Source organism: Phaseolus vulgaris, chromosome 11, assembly GCF_000499845.2.
Source record: "Phaseolus vulgaris cultivar G19833 chromosome 11, P. vulgaris v2.0, whole genome shotgun sequence".
Classification (NCBI taxonomy): Eukaryota; Viridiplantae; Streptophyta; class Magnoliopsida; order Fabales; family Fabaceae; genus Phaseolus; species Phaseolus vulgaris.
This window is the reverse complement of record NC_023749.2, coordinates 22080860-22093361: the sequence shown is the minus strand read 5'-3', so window position 1 is coordinate 22093361 and position 12502 is coordinate 22080860.

The window sequence follows — 12502 nt, the reverse complement described above, 5'->3', positions numbered from 1 at the left end:
CTTTTGACCACCTTCAGAGTGCCATTCACGGTGCTCCGATACGGAGGTGCAGAGTTTTTGGTGTTTCTTGCTGGCTGACTTGAGCGTCGGAGTGCAAACGGCCGCTAGGGCGCCCCTTTTTTCCTTCTTTGCAGGAATCCACAGGTAACCAGTGGGAAGGAGTCCCTAGCTGACGGGTGAGGTTGTGCACAAAGACGTCCCAGGTCAACCGGACGGAACAGGTTTCATGCTCACAGAGAGGGGGATAGAAGCAAATCCTGACAAGTGTGCAGCCATCATCGCCATGAGGAGCCCAACCTCAGTGAAAGAAGTTCAACAACTAACGGGGCGAATAACAGCATTATCGAGATTCGTATCAGTTGGAGGAGAGAAGGGCCACCCTTACTTCCAGTGCCTCAAAAGGAATAACCGTTTCACTTAGACAGACGAGTGTGAAGTAGCGTTTAAGTTAAAAGAGTACTTGGCTACGCCACCTGTGCTTTTCAAGCCACACGTAGGCGTCCCCCTCCGCTTGTACTTTGCGGTGACCGAGTGGGCCATCAGTTCTGTACTTGTCCAGGAACAAGACCAGGTGCAGAAGCCCATCTACTTCGTGAGCAAGGCCTTACAAGGCTCGGAATTGAGGTACCAGTCACTGGAGAAAGCGGCGTTAGCAGTAGTATTCTCAGCACGGAGGCTCCGCCATTATTTCCACAGCTTCACAGTGGTGGTAATGACAAACCTCCCTATCCAAAAGGTACTTCAGAAGCCAGATGTGGCAGGGAGGATGGTTCGATGGGTGGTCGAGTTGTCAGAGTTCGATATCCAATATGAGCCCAGGGGGTCCATCAAAGGGCAAGTCTATGCCGACTTCGTGGCAGAACTTTCACCAGGAGGAGACCCTGAAGAGGTGGAGTTAGGAGCACATTGGATGCTCTCAGTGGATGGGTCTTCCAACCAGCAAGGGAGCGGTGATGGAATTATCTTGGAAGGGCCTAATGGAGTATTGATCGAGCAGGCTTTACGCTTCGCCTTCAAGGCAAGCAACAACCAGGCGGAGTACGAAGCGTTGATTGTTGGGATGCTCTTGGCTAAAGAAATGGGTGCTCAGAGCCTCTTGGCAAAGAGTGACTCACAATTGGTCACAAGGCAAGTAACGGGAGAATACCAAGCGAAGGATCCACAGATGGCCGCGTACTTGAGGTATGTCGAGATGTTGAAGAGAGCCTTCGCTGCGTTTGAGCTAGTGCACGTCCCCAGGGAGCAAAATGCCAGAGCTGACCTGCTTGCCAAGCTGGCCAGCTCAGGCAAAGGGGGAAGGCAGATGACTGTAATCCAAGAGACCCTCAAAACGCCGCGAAAGTTTGTTGCAGATAACAGGGTAGATGTCCTTCACGTTAGCACAGCAAGAGGAATTCCACGTAACCATCGCTCCCTGAGTCAAGACACGGCGAGGGCACCCTGCATTAGTACTTATGCAGCCTCGCCAGATGAAGAAAGGGGTGTACAGGTATGCACTTTGGAGGAAGGCGACACTTGGATGACCCCTTACAAGCGGTACCTGGCGGATGGAATCCTCCCAGCAGAGCCAGAGGAGGGCAAGAAGATTAAGAGGAACGCCGCCAGGTACACCTTACTGGATGGGATATTGTTCAAGCATGGGTTTACGCACCCTATCTTGACGTGCGTAAGCGGTGACGAGTGCACCAGGATAATGGCCGAACTTCACGAAGGTATTTGTGGGAGCCACGTGGGAGGAAGATCCTTGGCGTCCAAGGTGATACATGCAGGTTTCTTCTGGCCAACGGTAAGAGAGGATTGCGTACGATACGCCCAACACTGCAAGTAGTTCCAGAGGCACACTGATTGGCACAAGGCGCCACTTGAGGAATTGAGATCCATATACAGCCCATGGCCTTTCCATACTTGGGGAATTGACATCCTAGGTCCATTCCCATTGGCGATAAGGCAGATGAAGTATTTGATCGTTGCCATCGAGTACTTCACCAAGTGGATAGAAGCCGAACCAATGGCACAGATCATCGCCCACAAGGTACAACACTTTGTTTGGAAGAACATTGTGTGTCATTTCGGAGTACCAAGGCGTCTCATTTCAGACAATGGCACCCAGTTCGCAAGCCAACAGTTGGGGAAGCTATGTACAGAAGTAGGAATCAAACAGGTGTTTGCGTCAGTCGAACACCCCCAGACAAATGGGCAGGTCGAGTCAGCAAACAGAGTTTTGTTGAGGGGTTTGAAATGCAGACTAGAGAAGGCTAAAGGGGCGTGGGCAGATGAAGTACCAAGGATCGTATGGGCTTACCACACCACGCCTCAATCCTCCACCATGGAGACACCCTTCAGCTTATTGTATGGATCGGACGCCATGATCCCAGTAGAGATCCACAAAAGCTCGCCCCGTTTCCTGGGTTTCGTGGCGGAAGAATCCAACGAAGAAAGGAGGGTGATCCTGGACCTGATAGACGAGGCTAGGGAAGAGGCGAAAATTAAGGCCGAGGCCGTGAAGAGAAGAGTGGAGCGTCAGTACAGCTCCAAAGTGAATCTGCGACAATTCCAGATTGGTGATCTGGTCATGAGGAAGGCTCACTCCTACGAGTTAGAAAACAAGTTGTCTCCCAAGTGGACTGGAGCGTTCAGAATAACCAAAGCCAAAGGGAATGGTTTGTATAAGCTAGAGATTTTAGAAGGGAGCCCCATCCCACGTAGCTGGAATGCGGCAAATTTAAAGTTTTATTTCAGTTGATGTTATTCCAGTTGAAGTTTGTAAAGGGGACATTCTTTTTCCCTCCCGGGGGTTTTTTAACGAGGTCACCCAAATAAAGAAAAGAAAAGTTAAAATATTTTTGCCTTAGTTTTTCCCTTTCTTGCAAGATCAAGGATCGAAGATCAAAGAAACAAAGAAAAAGACGAGGCGTCGCCAATATAAGGCGTCACCAATATAAGGCGTCGCCAAGATAAGGCGTCACCGAGATAAGACGTCAGAAGGAGAAGGCGTCGCCAGCACAAGGCGTCACCACCAGATAATCAAGCAGAAGTCAAGTTTAGAGCAAGATAACAGGTATGTCTAGTATAAGTTAAAATCCGGGAGCCTAGTCCTTGATCAGGGGTCAAGGGATTCCTTCGGGACACCCCCTCCTCAAGTATGAACAACTAGCCCCGGTGCCAAATGTCAGTATAAGTTAAAATCCGGGAGCCTAGTCCTTGATCAAGGGTTAAGGGATTCCTTCGGGACACCCCCTCCTCAAGTATGAACAACTAGCCCCGGTGCCAGATGTCAGTATAAGTTAAAATCCGGGAGCCTAGTCCTTGATCAGGGGTTAAGGGATTCCTTCGGGATGCCCCCTCCTCAGGTATGAACAGCTGGCCCCGGTGTCAGATGTTAGACATAAGTTAAAAACCCGGACGCTTAGTCCTTGAGTAGGTGATGGAGATCAAGCTCAAGAGAACATGGAGGCCACTCATCAAGCTCAAGAAGAGGTGGAGGCACAAATGGAGGACGCCCATGGAGGTCAAAGTCCACCTCAAAGGATTACAAGAAGCATGTTCAAAGCTTTGGGAGCTAGAGGACATTTATTTTCTCTTTTTGTAGTTTCTTTAGTTGAAGGTGCTTAGAGGGAAACTTTAGAAACCTCTGTTGTTATAGCATCTTTTAGGCTTTAGTTAGGAGCTTTAGGGGGGTGTATTAGTAGATAGGTGTAGGAGTAGAATAGGAGGTGCCAAAGTGAAGGAAAGGATCACACCTTCCTTGCTTTGCAAATAGGCGCCGGTTCTAGAATGATTTGGGAGGGAATTTTGAATTGTTTTAGCTTTCTTTTTCAGCACCTTAGGCTATAAATAGAGGTGCCTTCCTTGTAAAATTCAGATTTGAATTTATCTAAAGAAACTATACTCAAAATTGGAGTGAGCATTTGGAGAGCTTTTGAGCCTTCTACTCTAGTCTTATCTTGAAGGACCATGGTTTCCTCAAGTGGCGGCTTGCACACTCATCTAGGAGCATCCATACTTCTAGTGGCGTGATCATCCAACCATTCTTCCATCTTCATGAGCATTCTCTTCTCCTTCCTTTCTTCTTTTTCAATTGTTCTTGTTGCCTTGTGTTCTTGATTTGTTTTGGTTCGGCTATTCCATTTTCCAGCCCCTATGTTCTGTTTTTGTTTTTTAATTCCTATTATGTTCGGTTCATATGTTTTCTTGCCTAATTCTGTTCGGTCAATCCATTTTATAATTCCTTTGTTGATTCAATTTGACAATATTTGGTTCATCCAAATGAGTTTGGGATTTGGTACTTGTTATTGGTGAGTTCTTGACTTAGAACCATGATCCAACTCTAAGAAAAGTGCCTCTATATTTTCCAGCTCAAGGTGATTCCTAAAAATGTCAAGAATCTTGTTCTATGTGGCTATTGGAATCACATCATGTGGTATCATGAGTCTTAGGTTCATTCTTGTTTAATTGTTGAGTTGTGTGCACTTTATTTCAAGAGCTCTTTTAATTTCTTGCAATTTAAGTTTCTGTTTTAGAATTTTAATTGAGTATTCTTGTTGTTTTTCTTTTGCTCCAAGTGTTTGTGGAAAGGTTTATGGCACTCATAATTTTTATGAGTATGGTTGCTCTTTTGGAATGGCATTATCCTTCCTAGAGTTTACCTTAAGCTTCCTTTCACTTGTTACAATTTGTGTTGTGTCTTTTAATTTTTGAATCATGTCAAGTTTTGTCTTAGTCATGTTATTCCATATATGTCATTACTTCTAGTAGTACTTTTATTGTTTTGATTGTTTCTTGCTTTGGTGTCATATAATTTTCTGAATTGTTGTTGATCCTTTGTGCATTTTCTTTTTAGAATTGAGTTCATACTTGTATTCTAGACCTATACTGATGGCATTTTCATGTGTTCTTCTTGAATCAAAGTAGAAAAATAAGGTGCGGAAGCAATGGGTGAGATGATCAAGACCCTCCTAGGAGTTGTGTTGGCCTTGTAGGTGCATGATGAGTATGGTGTTTGAGTGGTTCGGCCAGCTCAAGGGAGAAGGTGAAAGGATTGAAGTTTAGAGCCTAGATTTCTAGGAGAAGTAAAGCTTGTGCACAAAAATGGCAGCATAACCTTACTCAATTAAACTTGAAAATACAAGGTGTAGGCTCCTCCTTTTATAGGCTAAGGAGGACCATAATGCAACCCTAATGCTAGCCAAATGAAATGTAAATGTGAAGCACATGGGTGCACATGGCACATGGGTGCACAAATGAGCACATGGGGAGGGGTGTGTCTAGTTTTTATGCTCACCCCCTCCATGGTCTTTCTAGAATGTTCACAAAAAAAAATGCTTTCTACACTACTCTAATTACTAAGCACCCCTAATGGGCCTTTATGTAACAATTACAAAAAGGTCTTCTCTTCCCAAAACCGTAGCTTTGACCCATGTGTATGTGAAGCTAGACGGTCTAGAAGGAATCCTCATCATGGCCTAGACGCTCCTTATGTAGCCGCTCCTCATAATGGCCTAGACGCTCCTCTTCATGGGCTAGACGCTCCTTTTTGAGTCTAGACGCTCCTCATCATAGGCTAGACCGTCTAGTCTTGGAGGCTTGGCTTTCATCGTGTGGTGAGCTTGGGCCCTCCTCCATCATCCCCTCCCTCTTGAAAAGGATTTGTCCTCAAATCCAAAGCTTTTGCTTTTGAGGGGGCTTGTTGTGGCTGGATGGTGTCCATCATCTCCTCCTTCGGGAAAAGATCTATCCTCAGATTTGCTAACTTGATCTCGGATAGCAGCCTCTTGCTTTGTCAAGGTGTGTCCTCCCGGATCAAATATCAACCTATGAGAATCTTGAAACAAAGCAAAGGAGTTAGAGTGAGTATTTGGAGAACAATTAATTGTGTGAAGTTGCCATCTTTGTTTTTCTCTTGTTTTGGTCAACTTCCCACAATGCTTCCCTTTTGATGGTTGTAGGTGCCTTCTAATCCTCTTATGTTTTCTAAAATTTCCAACAGTAGTTACTTTTTCTTTAGGCATAATCCCTTTAGGAAATGGTGACAACTTTAAAAAGGCAAGAGGACTATGTTCACATACAACTTCAAATGGAGAGATATGAGTAATCTTGTGGACTACTCCATTGTATGCATGCATAAAAGGAAAAGGATTCTTATCCCAAGAATTGTGGGTGTCCCTCATGATTTCGTGAAGCATAGAAGGGAGAGCTATGTTTTCAAATTTTGGAGCTCTATCCCTTATTTTTGAAAATAAATCATGGAGGCTTGTCACTTTTCTTAAGAAGAGTTTATCCACTTCCATGAAGAAAGAATCAAGACCTTTTGTGGTCCTAGGAAGCTCTAATTTGAAATGTGTGTCTTCCCATGGATCTTTTACAAAAGGTGAAGGAGTATAGAGTTCTTGGGACATTGCCTTAGGTGTAGTTTGAAAACAAAAGTTATACCTAAAGTAATGTCTTTGAACTTCTTTTCTCATGGGTGACAAAAGTTTTCCTCTTAAAAGCTCTAGAGTTTTATCAACTCTAATTTGACCCATGAGTTCTCCTTCATGAAGAATTTCTCTTTTATGTGTGAAGGTAGTCTCGTTGATACAACCTTTGTTCATGGAAATTTCAATTCTTTGCAAAGGTTGTCTCAATAAGACATGACAAGTTTCTTTAGGCACTACTTCACATAAAAAATTGTCTTTGTAGATGCCTATAGATGACTTGACCTTCACTTGGTGATATCTTGGCATGTATGTAAAATAATCTACTATATTTTTATCTATGCAAACCTTTTTTAAGGATTCTTCTTTTTTTTCTAGGCTTGCAAGTGTTCCTTTACAAAAGGTAAGGCTAGGTTTTTCAACAAGAGGTATATTTTCAAATGTATTTTCAACTTTTCCTTCTTGTTGAATGACCTTGTGGGAAGGAACACTCTTCTCCCACGCCTTTTGTTTCCCAAGGTTTTTCTCTTGCTTTTCTATTTTTACATTTTCTTCACTCTCACTAGCTTCTTTTTCTTGGCTACTATTCTCATCTTTGTCCCTTAAGATCATAGATCTTTCATTGAAACATTGAGATGCTAATTGATCATTGCCAAGGTATTCTAAACATGGAATTTCTCTAGCTGGAGTGTGAGAGATATGCTTGATTAGGTTTTCTTGTCTCTCTTTCCTAGCTCTCCTAGGGAATTGTTGATGATATTCATTTTTCCGAAGACTTTCTTCCCCAAGATAATCATGATGTTTAGAGCTAGATGCATGAGAATGTATTTTTTTTGAAAATTGAGACTTCTCATTCTTTGCTTTAGTCAAAACATTAAGTTTAGTCTCACTCTCCAATTGTCTATAAGCAATTGATTGCACAGTTTGTGAAACTTCTTTCAAAAGAGTTTTTAAAGATTTTAATTCACTTCCAATAGACTTTGTAGAATGAGAAGAAGAAGGCATGGCTAAAGCTTTGTGTATACAAGTATTTTACCTTGAGAAAACTTAGGAAAGTCAAAGAAGGTAGTTTTCCAGGTAAGGGAGGTGAGTCACAAAGGACTACTTAAATACCAAGCCTTTGCCTTAGCCAAAAACTATCCCTCAATGTCTTCACACAAAACTTTCTCTTAGTAAACCACTTAGAACACAATTAAGTTGAGAAATCAAATTTTCAATGAAAGAAAACAATGCAAGCTACTAATCAACAAAGCTAGTCGGTTTAACACAAACTTAACAAAATAACCATGCAAAGCGTCACTAACTAAGCAAAAGAAAAGGCAATTACAAACAATTAACAATTGCTAATTAAGAATTCTATACTAGTCGGCCCTAGGTGAGGCTTCTTGGACACTTTGAGCCCTTGAAGAGACACTCACCGTCTAAAAACGTAATTAAGAGGTAATTAACAATAAACCAAGTTGCAAAGGAAATAAGAGAACTCCCTTTGTTGATCCTCTTTTTGGGTTAGTGCACTTCCTTGTTGTCTTTGCTTGTTGATCTTCCAAGTGTTTGTAGTGTTTTTCAAGAATGCTTGTTTCGGCTTTGGCCTTGTCTTCTCCTTAGAATGATGGTCTTTAATTCTCCAATTTCCAGCACCTAGCAAAGGGCTAAACCTTAACCAAATCAAGTTCCCATTCACATAAGCACCAAAGAAGAATAAATTCCAGCACCCAAATTAGAGGTCAAAGAACAAAAGCAAGAAACAAATTTAATTGAATAAAACAGTACCACCAAAAGGATTTAGATTGTGACAACTAGAAAGAGAGTCAATTAAGTAAAGCAAACAAATAAAGGTACTCAATTAAAGGTTGGCACACAAAAGAATTCCTAAAGAAAAGCACTAGATTAGATGACCAAATAAAAAAACAACACCACTGGAAAATGTTGTGGGCCAGAAAACGTGTTTGTTCCCCGATTTATGCTGATCTGTATTTTTGGAATTTGGCTCTGAAATTTGTTATGCAAGATATTCAGGATCCTATCTAAAATCTGGCTTTGGATTCACTCAAAACGGATGCACCATTTTTTTTTAATAAATTTTGCAAAATTGGTGTTCGGTTATGCCAGCTGGAGCGCTTCAGATTTGCACTCTGATCTTAAAAGATTTATCATTTTTTTTCTGTTGCTTCTTTTGACCTAATTCTTTTTTTGTCTTTTCTATAACACTTTAAACTTGCATTTTCCAGAAAATCAGAATTTTCCTATGGGTGGAAATATTTTTCTGGGTTAAAACAGCCAAAACAGAGAAGGTGTAAACAGGGGAATCTGAAAACTGGAAACAAAAACAGCAAGATACCAAAGTTTAGACACAATGGAAATTTGTGAAATAGAATTGTGTATGATCTAAACACAATATGAACTCAAACTAAAAATAAAAAAGGCACCAAAGGATCAAAGAACAGCAGATTCAAACAAATTAAAGAGACCCAAAAGCAAGAAACAATCAAGCCAATAATAGGACTACTAAGAATTGTTGACAAATATGGATTCACATGACTTGACACAACATTTATAGATTCAGAAAATAAAGACTCAAAGCATAAAATGAAGCAAAATTAAGAAAGCAATAAGGACTCAAATTCCTAAAAGAAAAACAGCCACTCAATGGTGTAAGGAATCCTATCACAAGCTGCACAGAATTTGTTCAAGATCAATTGAACAATTGTGCTTTGGTTGGATCTTCCATAAGCACACCAAGAACAATTTAAAAAGTAAAAAAGAGCAAGACAAGTATGGAATTTAAATGACAATATGAAATAAAGAAGAACTGAAAATTTAAAAGACCAAGCTACTCATCTTGAAGAACCAAAAGCTCATGATACCAAATGATGGCATTTTCATGTGTTCTTCTTGAATCAAACTAGAAAAATAAGGTGCGGAAGCAATGGGTGAGATGATCAAGACCCTCCTAGGAGTTGTGTTGGCCTTGTAGGTGCATGATGAGTATGGTGTTTGAGTGGTTCGGCCAGCTCAAGGGAGAAGGTGAAAGGATTGAAGTTTAGAGCCTAGATTTCTAGGAGAAGTAAAGCTTGTGCACAAAAATGGCAGCATAACCTTACTCAATTAAACTTGAAAATACAAGGTGTAGGCTCCTCCTTTTATAGGCTAAGGAGGACCATAATGCAACCCTAATGCTAGCCAAATGAAATGTAAATGTGAAGCACATGGGTGCACATGGCACATGGGTGCACAAATGAGCACATGGGGAGGGGTGTGTCTAGTTTTTATGCTCACCCCCTCCATGGTCTTTCTAGAATGTTCACAAAAAAAAATGCTTTCTACACTACTCTAATTACTAAGCACCCCTAATGGGCCTTTATGTAACAATTACAAAAAGGTCTTCTCTTCCCAAAACCGTAGCTTTGACCCATGTGTATGTGAAGCTAGACGGTCTAGAAGGAATCCTCATCATGGCCTAGACGCTCCTTATGTAGCCGCTCCTCATAATAGCCTAGACGCTCCTCTTCATGGGCTAGACGCTCCTTTTTGAGTCTAGACGCTCCTCATCATAGGTTAGACCGTCTAGTCTTGGAGGCTTGGCTTTCATCGTGTGGTGAGCCTTGGGCCCTCCTCCATCATATACAAGTTCCAATACATCATTTTCTATTATGTCTTTGCTAGTTCATCATCCTGTTTTTTATTCCTATTAGGATTCCTCTGTTTCTGAAAAAAGTGCTTACTGTTTTTCCTTATTGCAACTGATTTACGTACTGTAAAGTTCTGAAATTCTGGATTTGAGATATTCAAAGTGTTAGAAAAGAATAGAAAAAATATAAATAAAATAATTTTTTCTAAATAAAAGAATAGAAAAGAATAGAAAAGAATCATTCAAAAATATGAAGTACACAAAAAATGATAAATAAAATAAAAAAAGTGTACATTCCTGCCGAAAAAATACAGTAATCTGGCAGTGATTTTAAAAAAATTATTTCTCTCAATTGGCTTACTGTTTTTAATTGATTCCAGTGCCATTATTGAGTTAACATCTTGAAGTTTCTGTGGTATAAATTTCATAATCCAGTTCGCTCTACAACGTTCCAGTTAAATCAGTGAATATCAAACACAGTTTGCATAAAAAAAAAAATTTCCAGTAGCTAAATTTTTTTGTTTTCTTCATCTACTCTAGTGCTTTTCCTTAGGTATTCTTTTGTGTGCCTACTTTTCTCATTGAGTTCTTTATTTTCTTGATTGTCTTTCATTCTTACTCTTTGAGTTTGTCTTACATATAGTATTCCTTTTGCAATTACCTTTCCTTGCTTATACCTTTTCTTGTTTGTCTTTATTGTTTCTTTGGTTTTGTGGTGGTTTGCTCTTAAGATTGGTGTGCTTGCTTTGACATATTTCATTTGAGGATTCCAAGGCCTCAAGTTCAGATTGGTGCAAGAACATTATTTCTTTGAGAGTGATATCTTTTCAGCCTTAGTTCACTTCGGCAGTTTCATTGCCATAAGCTCACTGTTTTTTGCTAATTTTTAACTTGTTTGCTGTTTTTGTGTGTTTGCTGTTTTTAATTACCAATGGCTGGATTTTCAAGTGATGCATCCTACAAGCAGAATTCTCCTTCCAAAGCTTCAATTCTTGGTGAATTACATGAAGCTCAAAGAACAATTAGACGGTTGGAGGAGAAAATGCTAAAGATGGAGGTACAACAAGCTAGACCATCTCCTTCTATCCATGATGGACATCATTCTCATAGACCATCTTCTAGAGCTTCTTCAAATGATGTTGGCCGTGAAGATGAGCATAGGAGAAGGAGACCTCCACCCCAAGTCCATGGACAAAGACATCATCACCAAGGGGAAAGAATTCACTACGGCAATGGCTTCTACCATGATGCAAAGTCCAAGCTTCCTTCGGTCAAACTACCTTGTTTTAATGGTTCTAGTGATCCAAATGTGTATTTAGATTGGGAGGCTAAGTGTGAACAAATTTTTGAGATCCATGAGATCCAAGATGAGCATAAGCTCAAGCTAGCCACCCTAGAGTTTAGTGATTATGCCATGAAATGGTGGCATGGAATTGTAAAGGACATTATCTATCACAAGGGTCCTCCCGTGGACTCTTGGAACTCTTTAAAGGATCATATGCGCGCTAGGTTTGTGCCCCCACATTTTAGGAAAGACCTCATGTTGAGACTCCAACGGTTTCAACAAGGCACGCTAAATGTGGATGAATATTATAAGGAGCTTGAGACGCTTGTGCTTAAAATTGAATTAGAAGAAAGTGAAGAAGCCATGGTTGCTAGGTTTGTGAGTGGTCTTAGGAAGGATATTCAAGACATTGTTGAGTTACAAGAGTATTCATCATTGGGCTCTTTAGTTCATCTTGCAATGAAGGTGGAAGCCCAACTTGCTAAGAAAACCTCTTTTAAAAATGCTTCCAATGATGGATACTACTCCAAGTCTTGGAGAAACAAAACTTCTTTTTCTAAACATCCTTCCAAAGATTCTTCTTTCAAACCCAAGGAATCTAAGCCATCAACTTCTAGACCTAAGTCTCCCACTAGAACATCTAACACTAAATGCTTTAAATGTATGGGTTATGGTCATATTGCTGCAAATTGTCCTTCCAAACGAAGTATGTACATGCATGAGGGCATTGTAGTTAGTGAGCATGATTCGGATTCTCCAAAGCATTCATTGCATTCTCATGCATCTAGTGAGGAAGAGAGCGAATGTCCACTTGAAGGGGACTTGTTAGTTGTGAGAAGACTTCTTGGACAAGTTTCACAACCTTTTGATGAAAGTCAAAGGGAAAATATTTTCCATACAAGATGTCTTATTCAAAACAACATTTGTTCCTTGATAGTGGATGGGGGTAGTTGTGCAAATGTGGCTAGTACAAGAGTAGTAGATAAGCTTGGATTGCCTACTATCTCTCATACAAAGCCCTACAAGTTACAATGGCTTAGTGAAGTAGGAGAAATAATTGTTAATAAACAAGTCCTCATCCATTTCTCCATTGGAAAATACAAAGATGAGGTATTATGTGATGTTGTGCCCATGGAAGCCACTCATGTTCTTTTGGGAAGGCCTTGGCAATTTGAT